The following is a 13,048-nucleotide window of genomic DNA, read 5'->3' on the forward strand; positions in this document are numbered from 1 at the left end:
CATCTTGAAAGCGCCAGGCCAATAAAGCTATCTGAATCTCTCAAAATGTACCAGGAATAGCATATCATTAAAACAAATTGAGGATTTTTTTTTTTGTTGTGGCCCAACAAATAGCAGGCTGTTAAATTAGATGCCTTGATCACCTCCTCTGACAACAAACTGAGGAGTTTGGACAAATTCCTAGTGTAAAAATCCATAAACAATTCTTAGCCAAGTAATTCTCGGAATGCAACTGTTCATCCCTAGGAGAGAATTGCAGGAAATGGGGTTTATTCTGCGGGATCTGCCAAGTACTTCCTAGTGACCTGGATTGGCCACTGTTGGAGACAGGATGCAAAACTTGATGGACCTTTAGTCTGATGCAGAATGACATGGTACAAAATATCCAATTCATAGGAACCCATCTTGGACACACATCAAACGAAAAACCTTTTCATCCAATACAGTAAACAAATTGATAGAAATTGTATGGTGAGCAGTAACTTTAATATTAAAATGTGATAGCCAATTATGGGTTTTATGGTATTGTTATCAGGGTGTGGAGGGGAAAGAAACTGATCCTCACAATTTCCAACTGATCCAAAATTTCAGAGGATGGAGGAAACCTGTAGACTAGAGTCCTGGGTTTAAGTATTGTGCAGCATATCTACAGGAGACTTAAGAACCTAGGGCTTTGGGCAGTAAGCGTGCTAGCATTACTGGCTATTTCCATTACTGTAGTGTCTTATGATTACAGGGAAGGAGTGCTGGGTACTAGAACAAACTAAGTGCAGATCTTAAGAACATAAGAGATTCTATGCTGTGTCAGAGCAAAGGCCTCCAGCAGTGACCATCTTGCCCAAGTGAACTGCCCCAAATACTGCACTATTAACAGTTTTAAAATTTTCCACGCAACAGTTGAAGTTTAAAAAATATCTGGGAGATCACTGACTTAATCTGAGGTTTAAAAGATAACATAGAATCCAAAACTATCCCTAAATAATTTATTTACACTGGTGCAGTCCCGGTATCACTGCATCATCTAAGACTATCTCAATGAAAGAAACAGTGATAGTTGTCGTTCCCAACCAACACACAAAACCTCCGTCTTTGCCACATTCAATTTCACCTGGTTCAAATGCATCTAGCTCTTAATCACCTGAAAGCAGTCATTAAGGTCCTTCAAAGCATCATCCACTGATTTATTCACGAGAATCAGAAACTGGACGTCATCAGCATATATACGAAAACTCATCCCAAGCTCACGCAGCCACTTACAAAGATGGCAAATAAATGTTAAACAACACAGCTGCCAAGAACGAACCTTGTGGAACACCACAGGTTACTGTGGACCAACTGGATTTTTCCTGACCTACCTCCACACAAAATATCCTGTTTTCAAAAAATGACTAAACCATCACATCTTGCAGACAAGGTTGTGAAACCTGGGTATTTGGTGGACTGGTTTCACAGTGTCAACTGCTGATGACACATCCAACAAAATCATAAAATAACACGTACCAAATGTAAACCTTTCCATGCATTCGCCAACATAGAAAGCAAGAGTAATTCCGTGGATTACTTTGGCCTGAAACCAAACTGATGATCATCCAAGATATTATTCACCTCCAAGAAGTTCTGCAGCTGTTTCAACACCACCTTTTTTTCCCCAATACCTTGGCTAGAAAATTTAGTGAAGAAATAGGGCAAAAATGATTCGCCACAGATCCATCGTTACGATTTTTCAATAAAAGACACAGAATTGCCTTTTTAAACTGTGAGGGAACACACCCTGTATTCAAAGACTGTATAACTATGTGCAAAACTAAAGGTGTTAAGGCATCTGTCATGGAAATCAGCATGCCAATAGGACATGGATCAAGGGAACATGTTGCCTTATTCATTCCTTGAAAAATGCTTTTTATGTCATTAGGCAAGACTAGGTAGTTACCTAGGACAGGGGTTGTTGTAGAACGCCACAGCAGCTGTAGTCATAGAAAAATAAAAGGTCCTAACAGTCATACAAACTGAAAGAAACAATAGGTACTTTTACCAGTAGGCTGTTTTCAAATAGCTCATTTATGAAAATGGTACACAGTTTGTGCCATAGGACGTATGAGAAAAGACTGGAGGACTTGAATATATGCTGGAGAAAGTATTTGAAAGGCATTAATATTCAAACAAATCTCTTTCAAATAGGCAGTAGAACTAGGGGACATGAATGGAGGCTGCAGGGAGGTAGACTCAGGAGTAAAGTCAGGAAATACTTATTTACAGAGAGGGAGGTGGATGCATAAACACCCTTCCGAGGTAGGTGATAAGAGTCTATAACTGAATGAATTAAAAAATGTGTGCGATAGACACAGGGGATGCGTAAATAGAAAGAAGATGGAAATACAACATGGATGTTGAGGTGCTACCTTGGGCATGAATAGTGGGATCTGAGGCCGATGTCCCATAAATAGTGAGACACAAAGAAGAATGGCCAAATCCAGCATGGGGGAACAGAGGCCGATACCAGATAGACTTGCATGGTCTGAACCGAACACAGCAAGAGATAGGTGAATATTCAACAACTCTGGTCTGTTGATCATTTTGTCACATACTGAGTGGGGGGGGGGGGTGAGGGGGGATGAATGCGTGTCCCCTTTTGCTAACGCTGTCCTCCATCGAGTTGAGAATACAACTCGATGGAGGACGGCGTTAGCAAAAGGGGACAGCCTTGAAAAAGTTTTAACGGCAAAACATGTCGACAACTTCCCCAGCCTTGATGAAAAGATAAGTGCTTAACTTTCAAATAAGAATATTTTTAAAGTGGATATTTAAACTATAAATTATTAAATACAAAGCCATATAGAAAAACCCAGATTATTCCAGCAGATTGCAGACTGGTGAGCCTCTGCCAGTACTAGGGAAAATGGTAGGAACTATTTTATAAAGAACAAAATTACTGAACACACAGATAAGACAAGGTTTAATATGACAAAATCAATATAGATTTATCGAAGAATATCTTATCTCACCAAGCTGCTACATTTTTTAAAGGCACAATTAAATGTGTGGATAAAGGTGAGCCACAATTGGTATAGTGTATCTAGATTTTCAGAAAGTCAGCCATGAAAGTCACCTGAACAAAATTAAAAAGCCATGGGATAGAAAACAATGTTCTCTTGAAGAAGTGGTTAAAATATGGAAAACAATGTAGGGGGTTAAATGACCATGTCTCTCACTGGAGGAAGATGAATAGGTTTTGCATGGAGATCTGTACTGGGCAAATCCATTTTAGCATTTATGAATTATCTAAAAATAGAAACAATGTATGCAAATTTTGAAGATGACACAAAATTATTCAAAAATGTTAACTTGCATGCAGACTGTGGGAATTGTGGATAATCTTGGAGGCTAGAAAACTGGGCATCCAAAAGGCAGATGAAACAATGTGGATAAGTGCAAATTATAGCTACACAATGCTAGGTTATATAGTAGATGATGGTAGATAGTGATTTATTGATTTTAGTTATTTGAACAGTCCATCAAGTCTGTCTAACAGTCACACTCATTATCAGTTCATGATTAAACCAACAATGAATGTGACATAAAATACATATTCTTGCTCCTGTTCTCTTTGGTGTTTTCAGAATACAGATTCTAGGGGCTCCTTTTATTAAGGTGTGTTAGGGCCTTAAGGCGCGGAATAGCACGTGCTAAATTTCCACGCATGCTAGACCTTAACGCCAGCATTGAGCTGGTGTTATTCTAGAAGAATACTGCGTGGTTTAGCATGTGGTAATTTTGTGCGTGTGCGAAAAATGCTAGCACACCTTATTAAAAAGAGCCCTAGGTCTGCCCAGCCTTGTTCTTATGTTCCAAGTACTAGAGTTGCCATTGAAGCCCACCCCAGAAAATCCAAATCTGTCTTGCCATACACAGGACAGATTAGAAAGCTTTGCGAATCGCAATAACTGATGGCAGCCAATCACAGAGTAGCGCAGGACCAGGCAGGAAGTGCAAAGGTCACGCTCCTGCCTTATGCACCGCTCTGCAGCGAGAAAGGCAGCTGTCCAGCAGAAGTCCGTGCTGGACCACCGCCAGTTAAAAAAAAAGGTACAGGGGGGGCTGTGGGCTTCCCAGCACCAGACCAACCTACAGTTAGAGGAGGAAAAACCAAGAAAAAAAAAATTCAGAACCAAATTTTTTTTTTCTTGGTTTTTCCTCCTCTACCTATAGGTGCGTCTTGTGGTCAGGTGTGTCTTATATGCTGAAAAATATGGTAATCTATTATCTTGTAATAATCACGTGTACCCTGGAGTGTAGGGAATAGTCAGTGAATTCAGATAATCAGGTACCATAGTATGAAATGCTTTGTGAGTAAGTACTAATATTTTAAATTGAATTTTATAGACAACTGGCAACCACTGATAATGTCTATAAAGAGGGATCACGTCATCAAAATTATTTTTATACTCTAATAGCTTTATGGCAGTATTCTGCAATGTCTGAAGTCGTCTGATCTTAAACTTTGTAAGACCTGCATAGATAATATTACAGTAATCAAGTCTTAACATAAAGAAAGCATGAATCAAAGTATGAAAGCTGTCATTGTCAGAGACCTCACAGATCTTAATACATGAACACCTTTAAAAAAAATTTTTTTTTTACCATGAAGTCTTATGAGGCTTTGGGGCATCGCTGGAGGAGAGATCTGGGCATACCTGTCAAGTCTTTGAATTTCCCTTCCCTTATTAATCGTATTTCATCTATTTCTATTAGCGCCGAACTGAGGGAATGCCAATTTTGAGTGGTCTATCGAGCATATTTTTCCCAAGAGAAGGTACACAAAGCTGGGGGGTATTTCCTCCACAACCTGCCCTAAATGTCAACAGGGATGCAATTCATTTTTTCATGCATTTTGGGGGTGCCCTCGCGTGAAAGTTTTTGGAGAGCTGTACTCCGCTTTCTGGAAAGGCTTTTTGGCCAATCTCTTCCAATGTCACCGGTGGGCTTGCTTCTGGATCGATATGAATCTTTGAGGGTGTCTGCTCGGGGACATCAGATGCTGATCCGGAAGGTTGCTGTTAAAGGTAATAAGATCATACTTAGTGTCTGGATGCAAGCGACCGCACCTGCTTACTGGGCTTGGAGGAATCGCTTTCATAATTTGATGCTCTTGAAGCAGCGCCATGCCCGTTTGTCATTCAAGCAGAAAAAAGTTTTTCCTTTAGACCTGGGACTCCTGTATTCAATCGCTTTCTCCTAGGGCCAGAAGTCTGGTCTTAAACTCATTTTAGATGTTGATACCGTGTGCCCTTGGATGCTTTCCCAGGATGGATGGTATGCTGTGTGGCTGAGTGTGGATGGTTGGTATGGATGGATAGGAGAGTGTTGTCTGTAAGTTGGGTAGGGTGGGGATCGATTCTGTGAGGTGTGGTTGGGGTTGTCCTGTTTGGTGCTTGCTGAGCTTGCTCAGCAGTCTCTGCTTTCTTTGCTATTTTAGGGATACTGGGTAGGGGGGTTCATTTGAAAAAATTGTTTTGTTGTACTTTTGGTGTTCTCGACCTTGTCGTACTCGTTTTGTGTATTTGCTGATTGTGCATCAATAAAACATGATTTACATTAAAATTTTTTTACCATTTCCGATACCTGTGCCAGAAATGTGAGTTGTGAATCAATAATTATACCAAGATATTTACATTTTTCTACAAGGGGTATATCCCTCCCTTTGAAATGCAATGATGTATTTGGAATGGGTAGATGTCCTGTTAACCAACAAGTAAAACTTTTATCAAGGTTTATCACTAATTTGTTTTTTTGATAACCATATTTGAATTTGATCAAGACCCCTATGGACTGCATTTAAAGACAGGAAAATAGGCTCTAGTTTCACTAGCAGTAGTATATCATCTGTACAGCAGTAAATCCTAATTCTACATTCTTCTATCAATAGCAGCAATGATGCCAGATAGACTTACAATGTGGTGTCCCTCGGGGTTCAGCATTGTCACCTATTTTATTCAACATCTAACTTATCTGAATGCTCTAAAATGATTTAGGCATGCCCTTTAGCCATTATAAAACTGACACCAACTGCGCCCTTTTGTTGCATCTAAAAATAAGGCACCAGTTTATAAAACAGCCACCTCAGACCTTTGTGTCAAATTCACTTTATACAACAGAAACAACTGGATTTTTCATGCACACGTATTTGAATCAGCTCAACTATTGTGACTATTTGACTTCCTATTGGCCTTGTTAAGACAATTTTGGGAATACTAGATTTCCAAGATTATACTACCTGCCCTCTGCCAAGACCCCCTCCCCTTATATCAGGGGTGTCCAACCTTTTGGCTTCGCTGGGCCGCATTGCCAGAAAAAAATGTTTCTGGGGCCACACAAACATGCAAACGCTGCAGCAAGACAGAGGAAGGAGCCAGCAAGGCGGTAAACACCCGGGGGCAGCAGAGGAAAACACTGCATCGCCCTCGACTGGGGCTGCACAAAATACTGCCTTATATCAAAAGACTGTCTAGAACTCACAGCATTGTTGTGAGCCTAGGATTAAAGGACAACCATTTTTTCTACTTTGTTCATGTTCCTGGCACTGGACCTTGATGCATTCTAGCTGGTGAAGTTATTATTTTTTTTTTTTTTTGTCAGGGCTATTTGTTCTTTTCTATGAAAATATGTATTTTTCCTAGATGTGGCCAAGGTCACACAAAGGAAGCACAGGCAATTTTTTTTCATACAACCTAGTATCTTATAGAGAAGAGCATTATTTTAAAGTTTCCAAACGTGTGATTAAAAAAACAGAATGCTTTCTATATTTTCTCTGAGCTACCCAATTGACTTATGATTTTCAGAAACAAATCCATATTACAGAGGCAAGCAGAGGCTTCTCCAATTACCGAACCTTCTCAATAAATTTTACAATCTACTTCCAAGTCAGTCTTCACGAGGGAGAACACAACCAACATTCCGGAACCCGAGGAAATCGTAATGGGAGACCAAAATGATAAACTGGTCAATTTAGAGGTAAGCCAAGAGGATGTACTCAAGCAGATAGACAGACTAAAGCGACAAATCGCCAGGTCTGGACGGCATTCACCCAAGGGTACTCAAGGAACTAAAAAACGAAATAGCGGAGCCACTTCGACAAATATGCAACCTATCCTTAAAAACCGGAGAGATCCCAGAGGACTGGAAAATAGCAAATATCACGCCCATCTTCAAGAAGGGCTCAAGGGGCGACCCAGGAAACTACAGGCCGGTGAGCCTGACCTCGGTCCCGGGAAAGATGATGGAGGCACTGATTAAGGACAGCATCTGTGAACACATCGAAAACAATGGGCAGCTAAAACCGAGTCAGCATGGCTTCTGCAAGGGTAGGTCATGCCTCACAAACTTATTGTACTTCTTTGAGGGGGTGAACAGCCAGGTGGATAAAGGGGAATCCATAGATATCATTTACCTCGACTTCCAAAAAGCCTTCAACAAGGTACCACACGAGAGACTGCTCAAGAAGATATGGAACCATGGGTGCAAGGGGAGATCCACCGATGGATCAAAAACTGGCTGGCAAACAGGAAACAGAGGGTTGGCGTAAAGGGCCATTACTCGGACTGGAAAGGGGTCACGAGCGGAGTTCCACAGGGGTCAGTGCTGGGACCGCTCCTGTTCAATATCTACATAAATGACCTAGAAGCGGGGACCAAGTGTGAGGTCATTAAATTTGCAGATGACACCAAACTATACAGCAGGGCTCAAACGAGGGAAGACTGCGAAAATCTCCAAAAGGATCTAACGAAGTTGGAAAAGTGGGCCGAAAAATGGCAAATGAGCTTCAACATAGGGAAATGCAAGGTCATGCACGTGGGGAAAAAGAACCCGATGTTCACTTACAAAATGGGGGGAGCACCACTAGGGGTCAGTAACCTAGAGAGAGACCTGGGAGTGATGGTAGACGCAACAATGAAAGCATCGGCGCAGTGCGCCACGGCCTCAAGGAAAGCAAACAGAATGTTGGATATCATTAAGAAGGGTATCACGACCAGGACGAGGGAAGTCATCTTGCCGCTGTATCGTGCAATGGTGCGGCCGCACTTGGAGTACTGTGTCCAGTACTGGTCGCCGTACCTCAAGAAGGACATGGCGGTACTTGAGGGAGTACAGAGAAGAGCAACTAAACTGATAAAGGGAATGGAAAATCTCTCATATACAGACAGATTAAAGCAGCTAGGACTTTTCTCCCTGGAAAAGCGGAGACTTAGAGGAGACATGATAGAAACCTTCAAGATCCTGAAGGGCATAGAAAAAGTAGACAGGGACAGATTTTTCAAATTATGGGGCAACACAAGTACAAGGGGGCACTCGGCGAAATTGAAAGGGGACAGGTTTAGAACAAACGCTAGGAAGTTCTTTTTCACTCAGAGGGTGGTGGATACATGGAACGCACTTCCGGAGGCTGTGGTAGACAGGAACACATTAAATGGTTTCAAAGAAGGTTTGGATAGATTCCTAGAAGAAAAAGGGATTGAAGGGTATAGATAGATATAGACCACTACTCAGGCAATGGGCTTGAAGGGCCGCCGTGGGAGCGGACCGCTGAGCAGGATGGACCTATGGTCTGCCTCAGCGGAGGCAACTTCTTATGTTCTTATGTTTACATTTTTCTTTCCTCTAGGGAGGTTATCTTCTTAAGATTTATCCTTTTGTTTTCTGTTTTGTTGGATCTCTTTGATCTTCCACAGGTAAGGGCTAGAGAAAAAACTGTTAGATAAATTAGCATTTCGGGGTGGGGGATTGTTTTTGAAATTATAAATAAGTAATGAAAAAAAGAATGAAAGCTGCAATTTATTCACTTACAAACTGCAGAAGGCTCTGATGGACAAGAGATAACCAGAGCTGCACATGCTGCTCTGAAACAAAAGCTCCAGCCATGATTTTCAATTATGAAAGCTGTGTTTGCAACTTTCAAACATTTCTACTCTTGCTTAATTTTGCTTGCTGATGTGCACCTTTAAAATAGTCATAATTTGGTATATCCAGTTTTTTATAGTTACTGTCTTTCCAATTACTGTACATAGTTTTGGGAGGAAAAAGCCTCAGAAGTCTCATAATACCAAAAATGTAAAAAAAGGCTTTGTAACTTCAAATAGCATTCTAAAGGATCCTTTTACTAAAAAGCACTATTGCAGACATGGGCAACTCCGGTCCTTGAGGGCCGGAATCAAATTGGATTTTCAGGATTTCCCTAATGAATATGTATTGAAAGCAGTGCATGCAAATAGATCTCATGTATATTCATGGGGGAAATCCTGAAAACCCAATTGGATTCCGCCCCTCAAGGACCAGAGTTGCCCATGTCTGCATTAGAATCTGGGCTTAAATGCATGGTAAACCCAGATATAATGTAGCACTTCTGGGGGTTCTTTAACCTACTATTTAACACTTCTATAGTGCCAAAGGGCGTACATTTGGCATTAGACAGTCCCTGCTTGGAAGAGCTTACAATTGAACTTTGACATTCAGACAGACATGGCATAAAGTGTTGGGGATGCAGAATCCGAGGAGGAGAGTTAGGAGTTGAAAGCAGTCTCAAAGAGGTGAACTTTCAACTTAGACTTGAACACTGCCAGAGATGGAGCCCACCGTAGGGATTCAGGCAGTTTGCAGCAAGACACAAAGGACGGAGTCTGGAGTTGGCAGAGAATGAGAAGGCACAGATAGCAGGGACTTACCAGTTGAGCAGAGCTCATGGTAGTGGTGGTGGGGAGGGGACATAGGCGGGAGAGGAGTGGAGAGAGATAATGAGGGGCAGCTGAGGGACAGTAAGAGGAATTTGAATTGTATTTGAAAACGGATGGGAAGCCAATGAAGTGACTTTAGGAGAGGGGTAACATGAGTATAGCGGCTCTCACGGAATGTGAGTCATGCAGCTGAATTTTGGACAGACTGAAGGGGAGAAAGAAGGCAGAGCAGAAGACCTGAGAGTAGCAAATTGCAGTAATCTAATCGTGAGGTGATAAGGGCTGGGATATGGGTTTTGGTAGTGTGCTCAGAGAGGAAAGGTCAGATTTCAGTAATATTATAGAAGAAGTGGCAAGTTTTAGCACTCTGTTGTATCTGGTGGAGAAGAAGAGAGAGGAGTCAAAGATGACCCTGAGATTGCAAGCAGACAAGATAGGGAGGAGAGAGAGAGAGAGAGAGAAAGGGGGAAGCGGGGAGGTGGGTTTAGGTGGGAAGATGAGCAGCTGTTTTAACCATATTCCGTTTTAGATGGTGGTGAGACATCCAGGCAGCAAAATCGGACCGACAGGCTGAAACTCGGGTCTGGGTTACAGTAGACATGTCTGGTGAGGAAAGGTATATCTGGGAGTCATCAGCATATAGGTGATACTGGAAACCATGGGAGGAGATCAGCGCTCCAAGTGAGCGGGTGTAGATTGAAAAAAGGAGTTGTTCCAGGACAAAGCCTTGAGGTATATCAATTGATAGCAGAGATGACTGTGGAGGAAGAACCACCATTGCATACACTGAAGGTGCAATGGGCGAGATAGGAAGAAAACCAAGAGAGAGCAGAAGGATGAGGATAGAGTAGAGGCCTTTGGATCTGGCCAGGAACAGGTCACTGGAAACTCTAGTAAAGGCGGTCTCTGTAGAATGTAGCGGGCAAAAGCCTGACTGAAGCAGATCAATAGCTTGGGATGAGAGGAAATCCAGGCAATGGCAGTGAACAGCACTTTCAAGTAAAGTAACTTGGATAAGAAGGGGAGGAAAGAGATGGGGGTGATAGCTGGAAAGGCACACAGGGTCTAGTGAGAGTTTTTTGAGGAGGGGTGTGACAATGGCATATTTGAAGGCATCAGGGACAGTTGCAGTGGACAGCGATAGGTTGAGGATGTGACATATGGGAAGGATGACAGCGGGATAGCGTTGAGTAGGTCACTGGGAATCGGATCAGAGAAGCAGGTACTGGGTTTGGAGGATGAGAGAAGCTGTGCGGTTTCCTCTTCAGTGATCTCAGAGAAGGAGGAGAGGGTAGTAAATCTTGAGAGGTTAGCAGAAGGGGTATCTGGAAGGAGGGGAGGGGAGGCGGGAGACAGCCTGTTTAAGAGCTCAAGGTGAATCTTCTGGATCTTATTGTAGAAGAATTCTGCCATAGTCTAGGGAGAAATTGAAGGGGGGATAGGAGGTGAGGATGCTTTGAGCAGGGAGTTTAGTGTAGTAAAGAGACAGCAAGGGTTGTAACTAAGAGAGGTGGTTAAGTGGGTATAATATTCTTGTTTGGCAAGCGAGAGGGCAGACTGGAATGGTATCAACATGAATTTGAAGTGTATAAAGTTAGTGTGCGCATGGGATTTGAGCCACAGGTGTTCGGTGGAGCGAGCACAGGAATGCAGGTAGCAGATGCAGGGGGTCAGCCAGGGTTGGGATTTGGCACGCCTAACAGGGCGTTTAATTGGAGGAGTGAGGGTGTCTAGAGCAGAGGAGAGAATGGCTTCGTTGACAGACTTGCGTGATACAGTAGTTGAGGAGAGGGATGAGACAGTGGTGGAGAGGGCTCCAGGGTCAATAGCCTGAAAGTTCCTGAACTTATTGGTGGTGATTGGCTGGGTTTGTGGGGGGTGGAGTGATGAATTGTAAACCTGTATCAAAGTTAATGATAGGCCACTTACCACCTCCTATTTAAGTATAATGCACTAACTGACTAATGCTTCCAGGCCCATTCTCTGCCTGTAACGCTCCCTCCTCCCCAAACCGGCAAAACCATTGCTGAAGTAGCCTATTTAAGCTCTTACTCCCAAATTGTCTATAGTGCACCATAAGTTAAGTAGCAGTAGATGCCCTACCACTGCCTAATTGTTTTAAATGGTGATAAATAGCGCTGTAATTGACTGTGTTGTTTAAAACCAATTAAAATCTAATTTAAAATATGTAGGCGCTTGCAAGAGCCTATAAACGTCCAACTCTTGTCCATAGAGGCATCTACCTCTAAAGTAGGAGTGGTTTACGCTGGATGTAGACGTAGGCACCGGTAGGCGTTTCTATTGGCGCAATTCTCTTTGAAAGGTGCCAGAAATGTAAAACCCTGACCTACATTTCTGGTGCCTACTTTTGACATGGCTGCGATTCTCTAAACGGGTGTCATTGTTTGACCGACACATGATCTTCTAAGCAGCCACCCGCCGCTAACAGCGCTATTTAAGGAATCCAGCCTTAAACCCGCAGTTAGCACATGCAAACACCCTATAGTAATAGGATCCCTAAAAAACTTCCAATTTTATTCTTATTTTTACCAAACTCAAAATCTATTTCAATTTGTTATATATTTTATATTCATGTTTTAAAAAAACACCTTAATATTGTTGCCCAGCAGAAACCTGCTGTTTCATTTCCAGGCATTATCAGCAACTCAACATATATATACTTAAGTATATTGAAGTATATACAATATCACATATATACTTAACTTCAATATCTTAAAACAATTGATTTGGCAAAAAGAATAAGATTGGATATTTATATTTAGACCAATGTTTGAAGTTAGAAAACCCTTTTTGTGCCACTTTTTAGTATCATATGACTTCTGAGAAATTTTCCTGCAAAAATTATATAATTGGAAACAATCATTTGATATATCCAGTTCTTTATAGTTCCTATTTGGTTGTGTATCTGCGAGTTGGAGATCCTTATTTGTATTTTTGACTTGTAATAAGGCACAAAATCCTTACTGTCCCATTTATTTTTTAGTGAAATTACAATCTTAAATAAGGTGGATAACCTGTATACTGTATTAATAGTATTTCAATGAATTATTGTGAAAGGCTGTTTTTGTTGAAATCTGGTCATATTGGGGGGTTTTCTCCCCCCAATAAAGCCTTTGGTGATGACCACATTTGTACTTAAGTTACACCAGTGGTTTACTATTGATAGAAGTTTTTCCCTTTTTCTTTCATTACAGCAATGATCCTGGGGGCCCCTGTATCATGAGCTCTAAATCCAGTCATCAGATGTATTCCTTACTGAAGGCCACAAGTTCTCTCCATCCTGGGGGCTTATGAAGACTGCCTTT

The sequence above is a fragment of the Geotrypetes seraphini genome, chromosome 15, assembly GCF_902459505.1.
Source record: "Geotrypetes seraphini chromosome 15, aGeoSer1.1, whole genome shotgun sequence".
Classification (NCBI taxonomy): domain Eukaryota; kingdom Metazoa; phylum Chordata; class Amphibia; order Gymnophiona; family Dermophiidae; genus Geotrypetes; species Geotrypetes seraphini.